The sequence below is a fragment of the Petromyzon marinus genome, chromosome 52 (assembly GCF_048934315.1).
Source record: "Petromyzon marinus isolate PM22_M1 ecotype Great Lakes invasive population chromosome 52, UKy_Petmar_22M1.pri1.0, whole genome shotgun sequence".
In the NCBI taxonomy this organism is placed as follows: Eukaryota; Metazoa; Chordata; class Hyperoartia; order Petromyzontiformes; family Petromyzontidae; genus Petromyzon; species Petromyzon marinus.
Window position 1 is genome coordinate 4,190,847 of NC_133718.1, and position 17,306 is coordinate 4,208,152.

The 17,306-nt window shown below is 53.8% G+C and overlaps 1 protein-coding gene across 11 annotated transcripts in view; it reads left to right on the forward strand.

The window, feature by feature from the left end:
• Positions 1-17,306, forward strand: part of LOC116953618 (uncharacterized) — a 167,904-nt gene that overhangs the window by 103,588 nt on the left and 47,010 nt on the right. For all 11 annotated transcript variants that reach the window (XM_076075134.1, XM_076075143.1, XM_076075135.1 and 8 more), the window contains one exon: positions 15,618-15,703. The gene's annotated coding sequence lies outside the window, so the exon portion shown is untranslated. The remainder of the gene's footprint in view (positions 1-15,617; positions 15,704-17,306) is intronic.

Here is a 17,306-nt window from a genome sequence, read left to right on the forward strand (position 1 = left end):
GTGGGTGTCTATGTGAGTCTATGGGTGGGTGTCTGTGCGAGTCTATGGGTGGGTCTCTGTGCGAGTCTATGGGTGGGTGTCTATGTGAGTCTATGGGTGGGTGTCTGTGCGAGTCTATGGGTGGGTGTCTATGCGAGTCTATGGGTGAGTGTCTATGTGAGTCTATGGGTGGGTGTCTATGTGAGTCTATGGGTGGGTGTCTGTGCGAGTCTATGGGTGGGTGTCTATGCGAGTCTATGGGTGAGTGTCTATGCGAGTCTATGGGTGGGTGTCTGTGCGAGTCTATGGGTGGGTGTCTGTGCGAGTCTATGGGTGGGTCTCTGTGCGAGTCAATGGGTGGGTCTCTGTGCGAGTCTATGGGTGGGTCTCTGTGCGAGTCTATGGGTGGGTGTCTGTGCGAGTCTATGGGTGGGTGTCTGTGCGAGTCTATGGGTGGGTCTCTATGCGAGTCTATGGGTGGGTCTCTGTGCGAGTCTACGGGTGGGTCTCTGTGCGAGTCTATGGGTGGGTGTCTATGCGAGTCTATGGGTGGGTGTCTATGTGAGTCTATGGGTGGGTCTCTATGCGAGTCTATGGGTGGGTCTCTGTGCGAGTCGCGGGCAAGGGTCACGGTTGCCGTCCACACCCCCACCGGCACGAGCCCCCTGCCACGCCGCGCGGGCCGGTGGCGGCGTTCTCTTTGGTTATCTAGCTGTATGAGTGTTCTCGGCTTCATAAAGCTAGATTACCGAAAGTAATGCCGCTTCCACGAGACGCTACCGCCACCGCCACCGCTGCTGCTGCTGCTGTCACAGCCGCAGACGAGAGAGGGGCAGGGCGGGTGGGGGGGGACACAGTGTGCGGAGAGAGAGGGGAGAGTGTGCGGAGAGAGAGGGGAGAGTATGGGGAGATAGAGGGGAGAGTGTGGGGAGAGTGTGCGGAGAGAGAGGGGAGAGTGTGCGGAGAGAGAGGGGAGAGTGTGGGGAGATAGAGGGGAGAGTGTGGGGAGAGTGTGAGGAGAGAGAGGGGAGAGTGTGCGGAGAGAGAGGGGAGAGTGTGCGGAGAGAGAGGGGAGAGTATGGGGAGATAGAGGGGAGAGTGTGGGGAGAGTGTGAGGAGAGAGAGGGGAGAGTGTGCGGAGAGAGAGGGGAGAGTGTGGGGAGATAGAGGGGAGAGTGTGGGGAGAGTGTGCGGAGAGAGAGGGGAGAGTGTGCGGAGAGAGAGGGGAGAGTGTGAGGAGAGAAAGGGGAGAGAGGGGAGAGAGGGGAGAGAGAGGGGAGAGTGTGGGGAGAGAGAGGGGAGAGTGTGGGGAGAGCGGGAGAGAGAGGGGAGAGAGAGGGAGAGAGAAGGGAGAGTGTGGGGAGAGAGGGGAGAGTGAGGGGAGAGTGGGGGGAGAGAGAGGGGAGAGAGAGGGGAGAGTGTGGGGAGAGAGAGGGGAGAGTGAGTGTGGGGAGAGAGAGGGGAGAGAGAGGGGAGAGTGTGGGGAGAGTGTGTGTGGGGAGAGAGAGGGGAGAGTGAGTGTGGGGGGAGAGAGAGGGGAGAGTGAGTGTGGGGGGAGAGAGAGGGGAGAGTGAGGGGAGAGTGTGAGGAGAGAGAGAGGGGAGAGTGTGTTGAGAGGAGAATGTGTCGACAAAGGGGAGATTGGTAGGGGTGTTAGAGGGGGGGAGGGAGAGAGGGAGTCTGTGTCACGTCCACTCCCAATCACGGCCAGTTACGGGGAGGGCGGTGGGGGGGTCACGTGACATTGGAGACCAGTGTAAAAGAGCTTCATAGCTCATCGGATTCCTCCTCCTGTCTCAGTAAAAGATTCCGATTGTGACATTGATCATCTCTGTCTCGTTAACGACCACGAGCGATTGCGCAATTGCGATCTCTCGTCGTGGTCGATGTCATTGTGATCACCAAATGACTATGCCGATGTAATTGTGGTTACTGTATCATGTAACAATATATTTAACAATAATAATTACTCAGTGATGATCGTGGTGAACGTGAATACTCATCGATGGCTGTGATTATTGATGTATTATCAATCATGAATATCAAATGGATGGTGACACAATTGATTCTGATTCCTTTACGATTCCTCTAACGGGGTTGGGGGGGGGGGGGGTGGGGGTGTGATTAAGCCAATTATCCCTTGGGGGTCGATAAAATTGGCACTACTTTGCGCGGAAGTCAACAACGGTTGTTGTGTGGGAGACGCAGGCCCTCGCCGTGTAAATGTGGGATTTCCACCACCGCCTCTGCAGGACTGTAACAGGGGATGCGCACTGATTCCTCAATGTTGTCATGAACAGCGGGGAATTCTACGTTTCGATCCCTCTCTCGTAAAGACGAACAATTTCGATGTATTCATAATTAAGGTTGTTTGGGATAGATCGCCCAAGTATAAATGTGTCGTAACACCTCCACCACCCGACACAGCCAATTAGTAAGGGATTTGTCACGTAAACAAAACGCCAAATTAGTTACTAGTGTAGTGAATAGTGTAGTGTACCACTACGGCCCACCGTTGTGTTGGAGAGTAAATCCACCTCACTCACAATCTGAGTAGTACGACGTTTCGCTGGTGATTACATCAGTCAGCATCATCGGGCGATTTGCCAGAACAGTGAAGCAATCCACCTGCTTCAGGTCTTAAATAGAGCAAAACTGCATACTGTTCAAATTCTAAATGTTGTGGATTTACTCTCCAACACACCGGTGGGCTCAAGTAGTAAACTAACATTTACAATCTGAGTACGACGTTTCGCCAGTAATTACAACCAGCATCGCTCGAACCATTGATTCAGCACGAAGGAAAAAAAATAACTCTCGACCGGTTTCAACATGCAGTGTCTCATCAGCAGTGTGAGGCTCGCTCGAACTATTGATTCAGCTTACGAAGACAAAACTCTCCACCGGTTTCAACATGCAGTGTCTCATCAGCAGTGTGAGGCTCGCTCGAACCATTGATTCAGTTGACAAGTAAAACCCATGGGCCGGTTTCTATGATGATGATTATAGTCAATAATTATAATTATTGTATTTCAATACGACCTCTATGATGATAATGGAATTAGCTGTATTAAGACATACATAATACACACACCACAAACATACATAATATACATAATACACAACACAATATACACAATACACACATACACAATACACACACACCACAAACATGCATAGTATACATAACACACACAACACAACATACACAATACACACACATACATAATACACACACCACAAACATGCATACTATACATAATACACACCACACAACACAATATACACAACACACATATACATAATACACACACCACAAACATGGATAATATTCATAATGCACAACACACAACACAGTATACACAATACACACACAAACATCGTACATACACCACACACATGCATAATATACATAATACACACACAACACAATATACACAATACACACATACATAATACACACACCACAAACATGCATACTATACATAATACACACAACAAAATATGCACAATACACACATATTACACACCACCACAAACATACATAATATATACATAATACACACAACACGCGAATACATAATACACACAATATATACATACAGAATGCACACACCACAAAACATGCATAATATACATAATACACAGCACACACATACACAATATAGACAACACACACATACATAATACATACACCACAAACATACACAATATACATAATACACACATCACACAATATACACAATGCACACAAACATACACAATACACACGCTACAAACGTAAATAACACGCGTAATACATAACATACATAATACACACACAACACACACACCATGCATACAGTACATATACGTAATGCACACACCATACCCGCACACAATATACATAATACACACCCACAACACACAATATACATAATACACACAGCACGCATCTATTACATCATATACACAATGCACACAACGCGCATGCATAACACACATACCACGTATATAATATACACCATACACACAGCACACATGCATAGTATACATAATACACACAGCACACACACACCACATACAAAATATACATAATACAGTGCACACAACACGCATACACAACATACACCACACGCACATAATGTACATAATATACACAAGACATGTAATATACATAACACACCCAAGACGCGTGCATAATATACATGGCACAATATACAGAGCACGCGCGTACATAATACTGTGTTCATAATATATAATACGCAGCGTGTGAGCAAGATAGTAGGACACACACGGGGATAGAGACACGGGGAGAGGGACACGGGGAGAGAGACACGGGGAGAGAGACACGGGGAGAGAGACACGGGGAGAGAGACACGGGGAGAGAGAGACACGGGGAGAGAGAAACGGAGAGAGAGACACGGGAAGAGAGACACGGGACACGGGGAGAGAGACACGGGGAGAGAGACACGGGGAGAGAGACACGGGGAGAGAGACACGGGACACGGGGAGAGAGACACGGGACACGGGGAGAGAGACACGGGGAGAGAGACACGGGGAGAGAGACACGGGGAGAGAGAAACGGGGAGAGAGACACGGGACATGGGGAGAGAGACACGGGACACGGGGAGAGAGACACGGGGAGAGAGAGACACGGGGAGAGAGAAACGGGGAGAGAGACACGGGAAGAGAGACACGGGACACGGGGAGAGAGACACGGGGAGAGAGACACGGGGAGAGAGAGACACGGGGAGAGAGACACGGGGAGAGAGACACGGGGAGAGAGACACGGGACACGGGGAGAGAGACACGGGGAGAGAGACACGGGAAGAGAAACATGGGGAGAGCGACACAGGGAGAGAGACACGGGGAGAGAGACACGGGGAGAGAGACACGGGGAGAGAGACACGGGACACGGGGAGAGAGACACGGGACACGGGGAGAGAGACAGGGGGAGAGACACGTGGAGAGAGACAAGGGGAGGGAGACACGGGGAGAGACACACGGGGAGAGAGACACGGGGAGAGAGACACGGGGAGAGACACGTGGAGAGAGACAAGGGGAGGGAGACACGGGGAGAGACACACGGGGAGAGAGACACGGGGAGAGACACGTGGAGAGAGACAAGGGGAGGGAGACACGGGGAGAGACACACGGGGAGAGAGACACGGAGAGAGAGACACGGTTAGAGACACGTGGAGAGAGACAAGGGGAGGGAGACACGGGGAGAGACACACGGGGAGAGAGACACGGGGAGAGACACGTGGAGAGAGACAAGGGGAGGGAGACACGGGGAGAGACACGGGGAGAGAGACACGGGGAGAGAGAAAGGGGAGAGAGACACGGGACACGGGGAGAGAGACACGGGGAGAGAGAGACGGGGAGGGAGACACGGGGAGGGAGACACGGGGAGAGAGACACGGGACATGGGGAGAGAGACACGGGGAGAGAGGCACGGGGAGAGAGACACGGGGAGAGAGACACGGGGAGAGAGACACGTGGAGAGAGACACGGGGAGAGAGACACGTGGAGAGAGACACGGGGAGAGAGACACGGGGAGGGAGACACGAGGAGAGAGACACGTGGAGAGAGACACGAGGAGAGAGACACGGGGAGGGAGACACGAGGAGAGAGACACGGGGAGAGAGACACGAGGAGAGAGACACGGGGAGGGAGACACGAGGAGAGAGACACGTGGAGAGAGACACGGGGAGAGAGACACGGGGAGGGAGACACGAGGAGAGAGACACGTGGAGAGAGACACGAGGAGAGAGACACGGGGAGGGAGACACGAGGAGAGAGACACGGGGAGAGAGACACGAGGAGAGAGACACGGGGAGGGAGACACGAGGAGAGAGACACGTGGAGAGAGACACGAGGAGAGAGACACGGGGAGGGAGACACGAGGAGAGAGACACGGGGAGAGAGACACGAGGAGAGAGACACGGGGAGGGAGACACGAGGAGAGAGACACGTGGAGAGAGACACGAGGAGAGAGACACGGGGAGGGAGACACGAGGAGAGAGACACGGGGAGGGAGACACGAGGAGAGAGACACGGGGAGGGAGACACGGGGAGATAGATTGGAAGAGACAGGGGGGGGAGCGAGACGGGGTTGTCTGGGGGGGTGGGGATGTGGGTGAGGAGGGGGGGGGTTAGACGTGGTGGTGGGGGTGGTGGTGGCTGGAGACCCTCGCTCTCTGTTCGAGGGGGTGCGTGGCAATGTTGATTGAAGGGGGGGGGGGGGTGTCTCTAATAATGGGGACCGTGCCTTCGTGCTTTAACTGGGCGTGGAGAGCGGTGGGTGTCGTGGTTAGGATAGCTCGAGTGGGTGGGGTGGGTGGTGGTGTGTGTGTTATGGTTGGAGCGGTGGCGCAGTGGTTAGCGCGCTTCGCCACGAACCCGGCCGTAAGGGTTCGACTCCCCGCTCACAGGCAAACACTGATTACCTGAACGGGTCCTGGGACCCATCATAGGTGTTCGCTAACAGCACTTGGCCCAACATTCACCATTGGGATATTTGTGTTGTGTGATCCAGTCATATTGTTTTGGTGGGTGGCTCGCACCATACCCGGGCCGCCTTTGTCTCCCATAGTGGCGATGTTTGCACATCGCACCAGGTTTCTCATTTAAGGCCGAGTCGACCTAGGGGGGGGGGGAGAGGCCCAGAACCGGTTCAGATAATCGCCACCGCTGTTGGTTGGCGGTGAGCGTGAATCGAACTCGGGACGCCGGTTTCGTTAGCGCAGCGCTAACCGCTGCACCACCGCTCCGCGCAAGCCGGGTCCACACGCACCCACGCGCATCTCTCTACACACAGCACGACGGTGAACGGCTGTGGTCGTCGTAGCTTCGCTGCTGGTTGGCATCATCATCAGCAGCAGCAACAACAACAGCAAGCATCAGCACGTAGCCGTGGACCGCATAGCGGCGGTGCTGCTGATGCTGCTGCTGATGATGATGATCGTCGCCGGTGGTGCTGCTGCTGCTGCTGTGTGTGGGGGGTGCAGAGGAGAGAGAGGCGAGGCGGGGCCCTGCCCGGCCCGGCCTCGACCCCAAACAAAAGAGGCCGATCGCTGCATTTGTATCCCGCGCCGGGCGAGGCGCATGTGAACGCATGAACGGAGCCGTTCCCACGGCCGCTCCGGGCACAGACGCCCTTGCAGCACCGCTCAACGGGACCTCTGTCAAGGCGTGTGTGGTGGGGGGTTGTGGTGGTGGTGGGGGGGGGGTGGTGGTGGCAGAGATGGGAGGCGAGGGAGAACAGAGAGGGATGAAGGGAGGGAGGTGTGGGGTGGAAAGATGGAGAGATGGACGGGCGGGCTGGCGATGGGATCAGTGGGGTGGTGGTCGTGATGGTGAATATGAGATTGTCCAATAAACGTGGTCACGTTCAGTTATCGTAATATGATTGTTATTGGTTATTGCTGTGTCAATATCTGGATGGAATTCATGGTGAATATGAAATTGTCAAGTCACGGACACATTCAAGAATATTGTTATTGGTTAGTGCTGTGCCATTATCTGGTGGTAGTAATGGTGAATACGAAATGTGCCCAATCGCAGTCAGTCATTCAACGATAATATTATTGTTATTACGGTACTTGCTGCGTCATCGTTATCTGTTGATGCAAGGGTATCGTCCAATATTAATCGCGTTCAATCGCAGCACCAGCATACCCGTCATGGCTGTGAGCGACGGCATTTATTTGGCGGCGGTGGTGGCACATTCTATTGGTCGAACAATGATGGTGTGTGATGATGATGATGGTGGTGGTGGTTGGCAGGAATCGCATGCAATCATTATCATTGTCATCATCACTGTCATCGTTTTTCGGTGGCAGTTAAATACCCTGTATTGTCCATTGACGAGCGTGTTTGTTTTTTTTGTAATGAATGCCAAAAGATGATGATGATTGAATGTGATTCTTCTGTAACGATGATGGTGGTATCTGTCCTTCTCGGTGATCATGAATGATAACGGCGGTGCGAATGTATGCGATGTTCATTGCGGATGCAATGATTGATCGCGTTGCGTTATTGTGTTTCGTGAATGCCAGATGATAACGATGGCTGAGACATCAATCATGATTGAGGAATCACATTTAAGCATATTGATATTCACATTATCATCTCACCTGGTGGTGGTGGTGGTGCCCGCTTACGGCCAACACCAGTGACGATTATCTGAACCGGGCCTGGGCCTCCCCTAGGTCGACTCAGCCTCAAGTGAGCACCTGGTGCAGTGTGTAAACATCGCACCTAGGAATACAAAGGCAGCCCGGGTTGGTTTTGGCCACCCACCCGCAAGTGTACTGTTCCGGCCTTCATTGGTGTTCGCTAACAGCACTTGACCCTACAGTCATACAGGAGATATTTGTGTTGTCTTTATCCAGTAGTATTGTATTGTGAAATGAATGTCACTTAATTATCACAACTAATGCTGAGACACAACTGCCATCGTTATGACGCACAGCCTCTATTATTTATTCCATCGATGGTGGTGATTGTGTGGTGGTGGTGGTGGTGATGATGATGACTCATGATGGTGGTGGTATAAGTGGTGGTGTTGAGGATGATGCTGATGATGATCCGAATGATCGTGGGAATATGATGGTGATGATCAGGATAGTGGTGATTGTGTGGTCGTGGTGGTGGTCACGATGTAGGTGGCAGCATCTCTGCCATGGGAATAGACGACTGTTGGTGATGATGATGCTGGTGTTGCTGGTCATGTTGATGATGATGCTGGTGATGATTATGCTGCTGGTGATTTTGCTGGTGATGATAATGCTGGTGATGAGGATGATGCTGCTCGTGATGGTGATGCTGCTGGTGATGGTGATGATGCTGGTAATGATGCTGGTGATGGTGATGCTGGTGATGCTGATGATGGTGATGCTGGTGATGCTGGTGATGCTGGTGATGATGATGCTACTGGTGATGATGCTGCTGGTGATGGCGATGCTGGTGATGCTGCTGCTGGTGATGCTGATGATGGTGATGCTGGTGATGGTGATGCTGGTGATGGTGATGCTGCTGGTGATGGTGATGCTGCTGGTGATGCTGCTGGTGATGGTGATGCTGCTGCTGGTGATGCTGCTGCTGGTGATGATGGTCATGCTGCTGCTGGTGATGCTGGCAATGATGCTGGTGATGTTGAAGCTGATGATGGTGATGCTGGTGATGCTGCTGTTGATGATGCTGCTGCTGGTGATGATGATAGCGGTGATGGTGGTCGGTGGTGATGAGGGGGGAGGGTTTAGAGTTAAGGGGGTGCCGGGGGGTGGGTGGGGGGCTCTGGTGACACCACGTCTCTCTCTCTCTCTCGGCATTGTTCCCGACTTCGCGTCGCCTATTCCTGACACTGCCCGTGAGCCAGAGCCCGGGGTTTTGTTTGGGATGGCCGAAGCGTGTATGTGTCTGTGTGTGTGTCTGTGCGTGTGTCTGTGCGCGTGTCTGTGCGCGTGTCTGTGCGTGCCTGTGGGTGTGTGCGCGTGTCTGTGCGTGTGTCTTTTGTCCGTGTGTGTGTGTGTGTGTGCTCGCTAACAGCACTTCCCCCCCCAAAAGTCTGCGAAGGCTATATGGGGCGATCTTTGTCGGTGTGTCTGTGCATGTGTGTGGTTGTCTTTGTTTTGTGCCTGTGCGTTTGTGTCTGTGAGCGTGCGCGCGCGCGTGTGTGTGCGTGTGAGTGTGTGAGTGTGTGCGTGTGCGCGCGCGCGTGTGTGTGTGCGTGTGTGTGTGTGCGTGCGCGTGTGCGTGTGTGCGTGCGCGTGTGAGTGTGTGTGTGCGTGTGTGTGCGTGCGCGTGTGAGTGTGTGTGTGCGTGTGTGTGCGTGCGCGTGTGTGAGAGCAGTAGTGTGGACAGCGGCAGTCTGCTGGTTGGCGACCTGCGCATCGAACCCGGCGACCCGAGTTCGATTCCCGCTCACGGCCACGGCCAGTGACGATTATCTGAACCGATCCTGGGCCTCCCCCTGGGGTCGACTTACCCTTAAATGAGTACCCGGTGCCTTGTGAATTGAAGACCACCAATGGGGAGACAAAGGCGACCGGGCGTGGTGTTGGCCATCCACCCCCTCGTATCCTGTGCCGGCCGTCGTAGGGGCTCGCTGTCAGCACTTGCCCCAACAGCATGTTGAAGGCTGAACGGAGGACCTTTGCCTTTTGTGTTTGTTTCCCCATATCCTGCCCTCTGTGTGTGTGTGTGTATCTCTGAGCCTGTCTGGAACACTGGGTGGGTTCCGCAGAAATTGGAAGGATTCCCTGATATTGTCCTCGTTCTTGGAAGAAGGGGTCCCGTGCTCTGATTGTGCCAGGAACGGTCCCAGCACGGATTATTCTACACCGCGCCGCCCGCCACGCAGCACGTTGAGGAGAGGCTTGCGTAGCCTCGACGTGGCTTCAGGCCGTGGCGATCCTGCACGGAAGCCATATTCTCTGTCCGTCTGCTCCAGCAGAGGTGCAGAGAATGTTAACAGGACCTACATCTGTGCTTTAGCGACCTGGCCAAGGCCTATGATGCCATCAATAGGTCATTGCTCTGGGTTGTTGTTCGTGCTTTCGGAGCCCCAGAACTCTCTGCTCACAATCATTAAGGACCTTCACGATGGTGGGGCAGGCCCGGGTAAAGCTGCGAGTCAGAGGCATTCCCTGTTCACCTTGGGGTACAACTGGGGTGTCCTCTGGCACCGACATTATTTAACATCTTCTTTGACCACATAGCTGGAGAAGCTTTCCATGGCTGTACCGGAGGAATTCCATCTGGTACAGATAGATACAATGGGAGGCTGATCGATGCGGTCAATGGATGGCTCCCTATTGGTCAAACATGTACGCTGATGATGTGGTAATTGCTGCTCACTCTGAGAAGCATTAGGAGTCTCTACCGCTGAACGTGAAGTGTGTTGCTAATAGATGGGACATTGCCATCAGTCTCACACAAATACAAAGCGCCCGCCTGGGTCTGTTGTGCCATCGAACACTCCACCCTGTCAACTTTCCGTTAGTGATGGGGCATTTTGTCGACAGAGTGGAGGAGTTCCCTACCTGGGGCAGTGTGCTTATGACCAGCTCCGGTTGGTAATGGAAGTCAAGCGGCATTATCTTTTCATTGGCTGCGGTAACGCTGTGTGGAAGCTACCTTGGCATGTCGCTCCGTGCGAAGCTCCGGGTCTTCTTGGCCACAGTTTTAGCCTCTATCCCACGATGCTTGCAAAATGTCGACCCCCTTTTAAAGGTACACCCTCCTCTGCTGACTTGAAACATTCTGGCCGGCCTGCATAAAATCCATCCTGAGCGAGCGTGTCTGAGCGTGAGCTGTCCCTGCTCTACGCTGCGCTGCAATACACTCGCTACGAATCTTTTTTGGACGGATTGGACATTGAGCTTTAGACGAAGCCACGCAACCGCACTCCCTGGGTTCGATTCCCGTTTCAGGTGCCTTTCTGCGTGGATGTCGGTATGTTGTCTCCCCTTATTCCGCGTGGGGTTTTTTTTCCTCCAGGTTCTCCGGTTCCCCCCTCTCATGGTCAACAAAGAACTCCCCCCTCCCCTCCCTCCCTCCCTCCCGCCATACGATGTAACTGTTATTTATCCAGAACGTCCCAATGCTCAAAAGTGTACCTGCAAACAATTTCATTGGGATGACACACACGCACACAGCAGCAACGTTTGCCCCCTTCCCCTACTGCGAAAACATGGCAGGACCCTCTTCAATCCGAGCCTTGAGACTCGGCAAAGGCTTTCATAGGTAAACAAACGTGATAATGATGGTAACAATGTTCGTTGAACTTCTTTCGCACCGTACGTAGCCAACCGTGCTAATCGGAGGTGCCCGATTAGCCTCGTCTGCTCACGATGAGCAGAAGGATAGGTCGGGGGGGGGGGTGAGCAGAAGCGGACTCTGCGGTGGCTAGGAGATGTTGACTACCTCGCTTGGTATACAGGAGGTCGTGGGTTCGATCCCGACGCCTGCTGTGTATTTGGAGTTTGCGTGCCTCTCTCTCTCTTCATCATCATCACGGTGGCTAGGAGATGTTAACTACCTCGCCTGGTATACAGGAGGTCGTGGGTTCGATCCCGACCCCGACGCCTGCTGTGTATTTGGAGTTTGCGTGCCTCTCTCTCTCTTCATCATCATCACGGTGGCTAGGTGATGTTAACTACCTCGCCTGGTATACAGGAGGTCGTGGGTTCGATCCCGACCCCGACGTCTGCTGTGTATTTGGAGTTTGCGTGCCTCTCTCTATCTTCATCATCACGGTGGCTAGGAGATCTTGACTACCTCGCCTGGTATACAGAAGGTCGTGGGTTCGATCCCGACGCCTGCTGTGTATTTGGAGTTTGCGTGCCTCTCTCTCTCGACGTGGTCGCGTGGATTTTTACCTGGGTCCTCCGATTTCCCCCCCCCTCTCCGCAATTATAATCAACGTCACGCGTTTATTTAAAGAGTATTTGGCTACCGCTAGAAATGTCCACGTGATGATGATGACGAGTCACTTCGTTGAGCTTTAATTTGTGATGGGCCAGGTCGCTTCTGAAAAAGAGCTGCTATAGAGCTCAGCGGGGGCCTTACCTGGTCAAATAAAATTGTAAAAAAAATAGTTCAGACGAGCTATGTGCCCACACTAAAGCCGACGGCGATGGTGCAATGAACGTCACGTTAATGACCGTGACGATTTGTCCATCTCTCCCGCTGTGTATAGTCGTCAGGTCGTGTTCTACGCTCGTCGCATTAAAGAGGGAAGTTGCTTCGGGGACAGCCCCTCGGGGTGGCCGCCGTGAATGTTACAGACACGGAAAGCAAAAACAGGCGATTGCGAGAGTCAAATGTGAATCGATGAACGCGCGGCTCGGATGAAAGGCGTCCCGTGAAGGGAAAATGACGCCTCTGAAAGTCTTTTGAAGGAACTCGGGTTGCATGAGGATGAGAGAGATGTCTAGAGACGGACCACAGAGAGAGAGAGGACAGAGAGTGGGAGAGCACGGAGAGAAAGAGAGAGGGCGAAGATAATACTCGTACGGACAGTGCGTCGTCCGTCTCACACTCTCTGGAATTCACTCAATATCGAATTGCGTTGTTGTGACTCGCAGATGTTGTGACTCGCAGATGTTGTGACTCGCAGATGGCAGAGAAGCGGCGGTCTCTGCGCTGTTTGTTTTTCCCGTTAAACGGAGGGGGGGGGGGGGTTCCACACCGTTCTCCAAGTTAACTTAAAAAAGGTAACAATGTGAAAAGTCGATTTTTGTTTTTGGTCGCGTAACTTAGATGATGTTCTGCTCATTGTGCTGATTTTGAGTCAAGGGCCCGACACATATATAGGCAATGCGTCGAACAAGCCAATCAAAACATATTGCAGTGCATCAACAGCGATGTTTAAAGGGATCGCATTAACGTGCCTCGCCCTGCTGATGAGACCGGGGAAGGTCAAAAACCGGTATAGGCCTGGGCAGGTTCCTGATTAAATTCTGTTGGAAAGCATTGGTCTTGGGGAACGTCCATTTCGGTCACGGCCATGGCTTTGCCCCCCCCTCCCCACTCCCCACCTTCACTCAAACACGTGCTGGACAAGCGTGGTGAAGTATGGTCAAACAACCTCCCCAGCGACCCGCACGGCGTGGGGGTGGTGGAGGCCCCGTAATAGGTCAGTCGGGCTCTTGAACGTCTCGTTTTAGTTGGGGAATTTTGAGATAATTCGAACAGAAAAATGCGAACAAATGTCAGCCGTAGATTCCTTTAAACGCCTGACTCATTTTGTAAACTCGCAAAGCAACGTGATCACAACGTTTGTCACCTCTGCGCATCTGGCAGATCACCAGCGAGCCTGACTCTGCTGATGAGACATTGAATATCGAAGCCGGTTCAGCGTTTATTTTGCTTATGGGATGGGTAAAAAGGAGGACGTGAATTCCTGCCTAGTTATTTAATTTCTGATTACTATAGCGGCCTCTAGCGGCTGCTGGGGGTATCGTGGTTGGAGGGCTGCGCTACGAACCTGACCACCCGAGTTCGATTCCCGCTCACGGCCAACGCCAGCGACAATTATCGGAGCCGGTCTTGGGCCTCCCCTAGGTCGACTCAGCCTTACGTGAGTGTGTGTCAAACATCGCCACTGGGGAGACAAAGGCGGTCGGGCGTGGTGCTGGCCACCCAAACCCCTCGTGTGCCTTCATAGGTGCTCGCTAACAGCGCCCCCAACAGTCTGTTAAGGCTATACAGGGAATCTTTGCCTTATTTTGCCATTACCATTAACAATACCGTGCCGTACTACTGGAATCTAAACGAGGAACTGATTCGTATAAACATCGATTCGACAACGGGTATCTCGTAGGCTTAAGAAGTGATGACAATCGACGACCATCGATCCGTTTCTGTCGATTTTTGAATGGGCGTGTTGGCGTTGGCTTTGTTCATGCGCCTCTATTAGAGCCCTCTACGGTAATTCAACACGTGCGCTCCTGTGCACCGCCCGCTCTATTCGAGACATTACGGCCCACGCGGTCGGTATTTAAATTACGTAACCAGCTTTACGGATCGTCCGGATTATAAGACGCAACCCCCTCGAAACGCAGGTGATCCCCGGGTGTTCATGAAGTTAACTCGCATAGGCAGTGGACCTACCAACCCCCCCCCCCCCAGCAACCACGCCCGACCGCCTTTGTCTCCCCAGTGGCGATGTATTTTACACACCGCACCAGGTACTCATTTGAGGCTGAGTCGAGCTAGTGGGATGCCCAGGACCGGTTCGGATAATCGTCACCGGCGGTGTTGGCCGTGAGCGGGAATCGAGCTCGGGTCGCCAGGTTCGTAGCGTGGCGCGCTAACCGCTCCACCACCGCTCCCGACAAACACAAAGATCCCCTGTATAGCCTTAATAGGCTCTTGGGGCAAGGGCTGTTAGCGAGTAGCACCCTATGAAGACCAGGGGCAACAAACGCAAACACACCAATACCAACAGCCGCCATTCGCCACTAAGTGACGGTGACATCACCACGGCGCCTGTGCCAGGCTAGGTGCACTTGGAGGCTACCACGTGAAGTGTCGAAGGCTCGCTGCTGATCGGAGTTCTCGGGACAGACTCAGCAGGTGCCATGGTGTTGGCCAACTGAGACGACCGGTAGATGCACCACCAGCTGTTACCCCCCCCCCCTCTGCTGTGCCAACTTACCGAATTGTATCCGCCCGGCGCTCCGCTAGTTGTTGTGAGCGTCGCTCCTCTTTTCCCCTCTGTTATTGCTGGAGGGGAGTCTGCCTCCCAACTGCCCAGCAGCAGTAGCAGCAAGTACCAGCAGCAATCAGCAGCAGCAGCTGCAGCAGCGTCCTTCACGAGCCTCCTCCACAGAAGGACGATCTTGCCCACCGCTCACGGACGCACAGAGAGGCACAACCCAAAGACAACCACAGGCGGGCACAGCCACACAGACAAAGATCCACCTGCCCCCCCCCCCCCCCCACCAGGCATATCGCCTCATTAAACTCGACTTTTGGGGGGGCAAGCGCTGTTCGCGATGGCTGTGTCGCTTGGCCCCCCGTACGGCCACCGGATTCTAAGACGCTACCTCTACGAACCCTGGCGGGGACTTAACAAGTTGTGGATCTCATTGTAATCCGGCGGTCCTGGTGGTGGTGGTGTTGTTGTTGTTGTCGATTTGCAGGCTCGCGAGAGGTTTGGCGACTGCGTTTGGAGGGAGGTCCTCATCCAGCGGTGGATCGATCAAGGCCGACGGACGAATCGCCCCGGGTGAGATCTCCCACGGTAGCCGTGCAGACACCACGGCCGGCCGACACCAGGGCCGGCCGGCACCACGCCACGGCCGACACCAGGGGCCGGCCATCCTTTGCCTCCCCGGCGCCGCTGTTTTCTAGACGCCGCGCTGCGTGGTCGTTTTAAAGGCCGAGTCGACCTAGGTGAAGGCCGAGGACCGGTTCAGATCATCGCCACCGGTGGAGGTTGGTGGCCGTGGGCGCGAATGGAACTCGGCTGGCCGGAATCGTGGTGCAGCGTAGCGCTGACCGCGACGCTACCGCTCCCTGCTCATGCACACACGCAGACAAACACACAGACACACAGACAGACACGCAGACAGACAACACACACAGACACACACCACACACACACAGACACACAACAACAACAACCGCCATTCGCCACTAAGTGGCGGTGACATCACCACGACGCTTGTGCCAGGCCATGTGCACCTTGAGGCCACGTGAAGTGTCAAACGCCCGCTGGCAGGAGGTCACGGGGCAGACCCAAGTGCCACGGGTCGACTGACTCAGATGACTGAGATGACTGGCTGATGCACCACCTGTGCCCCCTACTGTGCCAACCTGCTGTGCTTTAGCCACCTGGCGCTCCGCTCGTTGTTGTGAGTGTCGCTTCTCCGCCCTCCGTTGTTGTTGGAGGGCGACTGCCTCCAACTGCCCAGTAGCGTCCTTCACGAGCCTCCTCCACAGAGGCCGATCTTGACACCGCTGGTACCAGTCATCGGCAAGTCCACTCAGCTCCACGTCCTCCTGTACCACATCACTCCATCTCTTCTCTAGCCCGTGCCGCGCCCGTTTAGTCCCCTCGATCCGGCAGAACAAAAGCTGTTTCGGCATGCGGTGGCTGGGCATGCGGGCTACATGACCCAGCCAACGCAGCCTTGCCTGCCGGAGGAGCTCACCGATGGGACCTTGCCCAGATCTTTCAAAGATTTGTGAGCTCCTCACACAATCCAGCCTGGTTAAACCCAGGATGGATCGTAGGCAGGCCAGCCTAAATGTTTCTAACCGGCGAAGATGTTCCAATAGGGGGGTCCACGTTTCGCAAGCGTAGAGAAGGGAGGGAATGACCGTGGCCGAGAAGACCTGAAGCTTAGTGCGGAGCGACAGACCAGGTAGCTTCCACACAGCGTTACGCAACCGATGAAAAGATATTGCCGCTCGACTGATTCGGAGTGAGACCTCTGCTGTTAAACTGGAGCCAGTCATAAGCACACTGCTCAGGTATGGGAAACTCCCCACTCTCTCCATAACTGCCCCATCACCGATTGGGAGTTGTGGGGGTGGAGTGTCCGATGGTACAAAATACCCAGGCAGGTGCTTAGTTTTGGTGGGGCTGATGGTAAGGCCATATCTCTTAGTGGCACGCTCCAGTCTCAGCAGCAGCGTCTCCAACTCCTCCTCTGAATGAGCAGCTATTACCAAATGATCAGCATACTTAATGTGGTTGGGCAATAGGGAGCCATCCCTTGACCGCACCCGGGCATCGATCAGCCTCCCATTATATCTGTAGCAAATGGAGATTCCCCCGGTACAGCTATTGAAGGCTTCACGAACTACGTGGTCAAAATAGATGT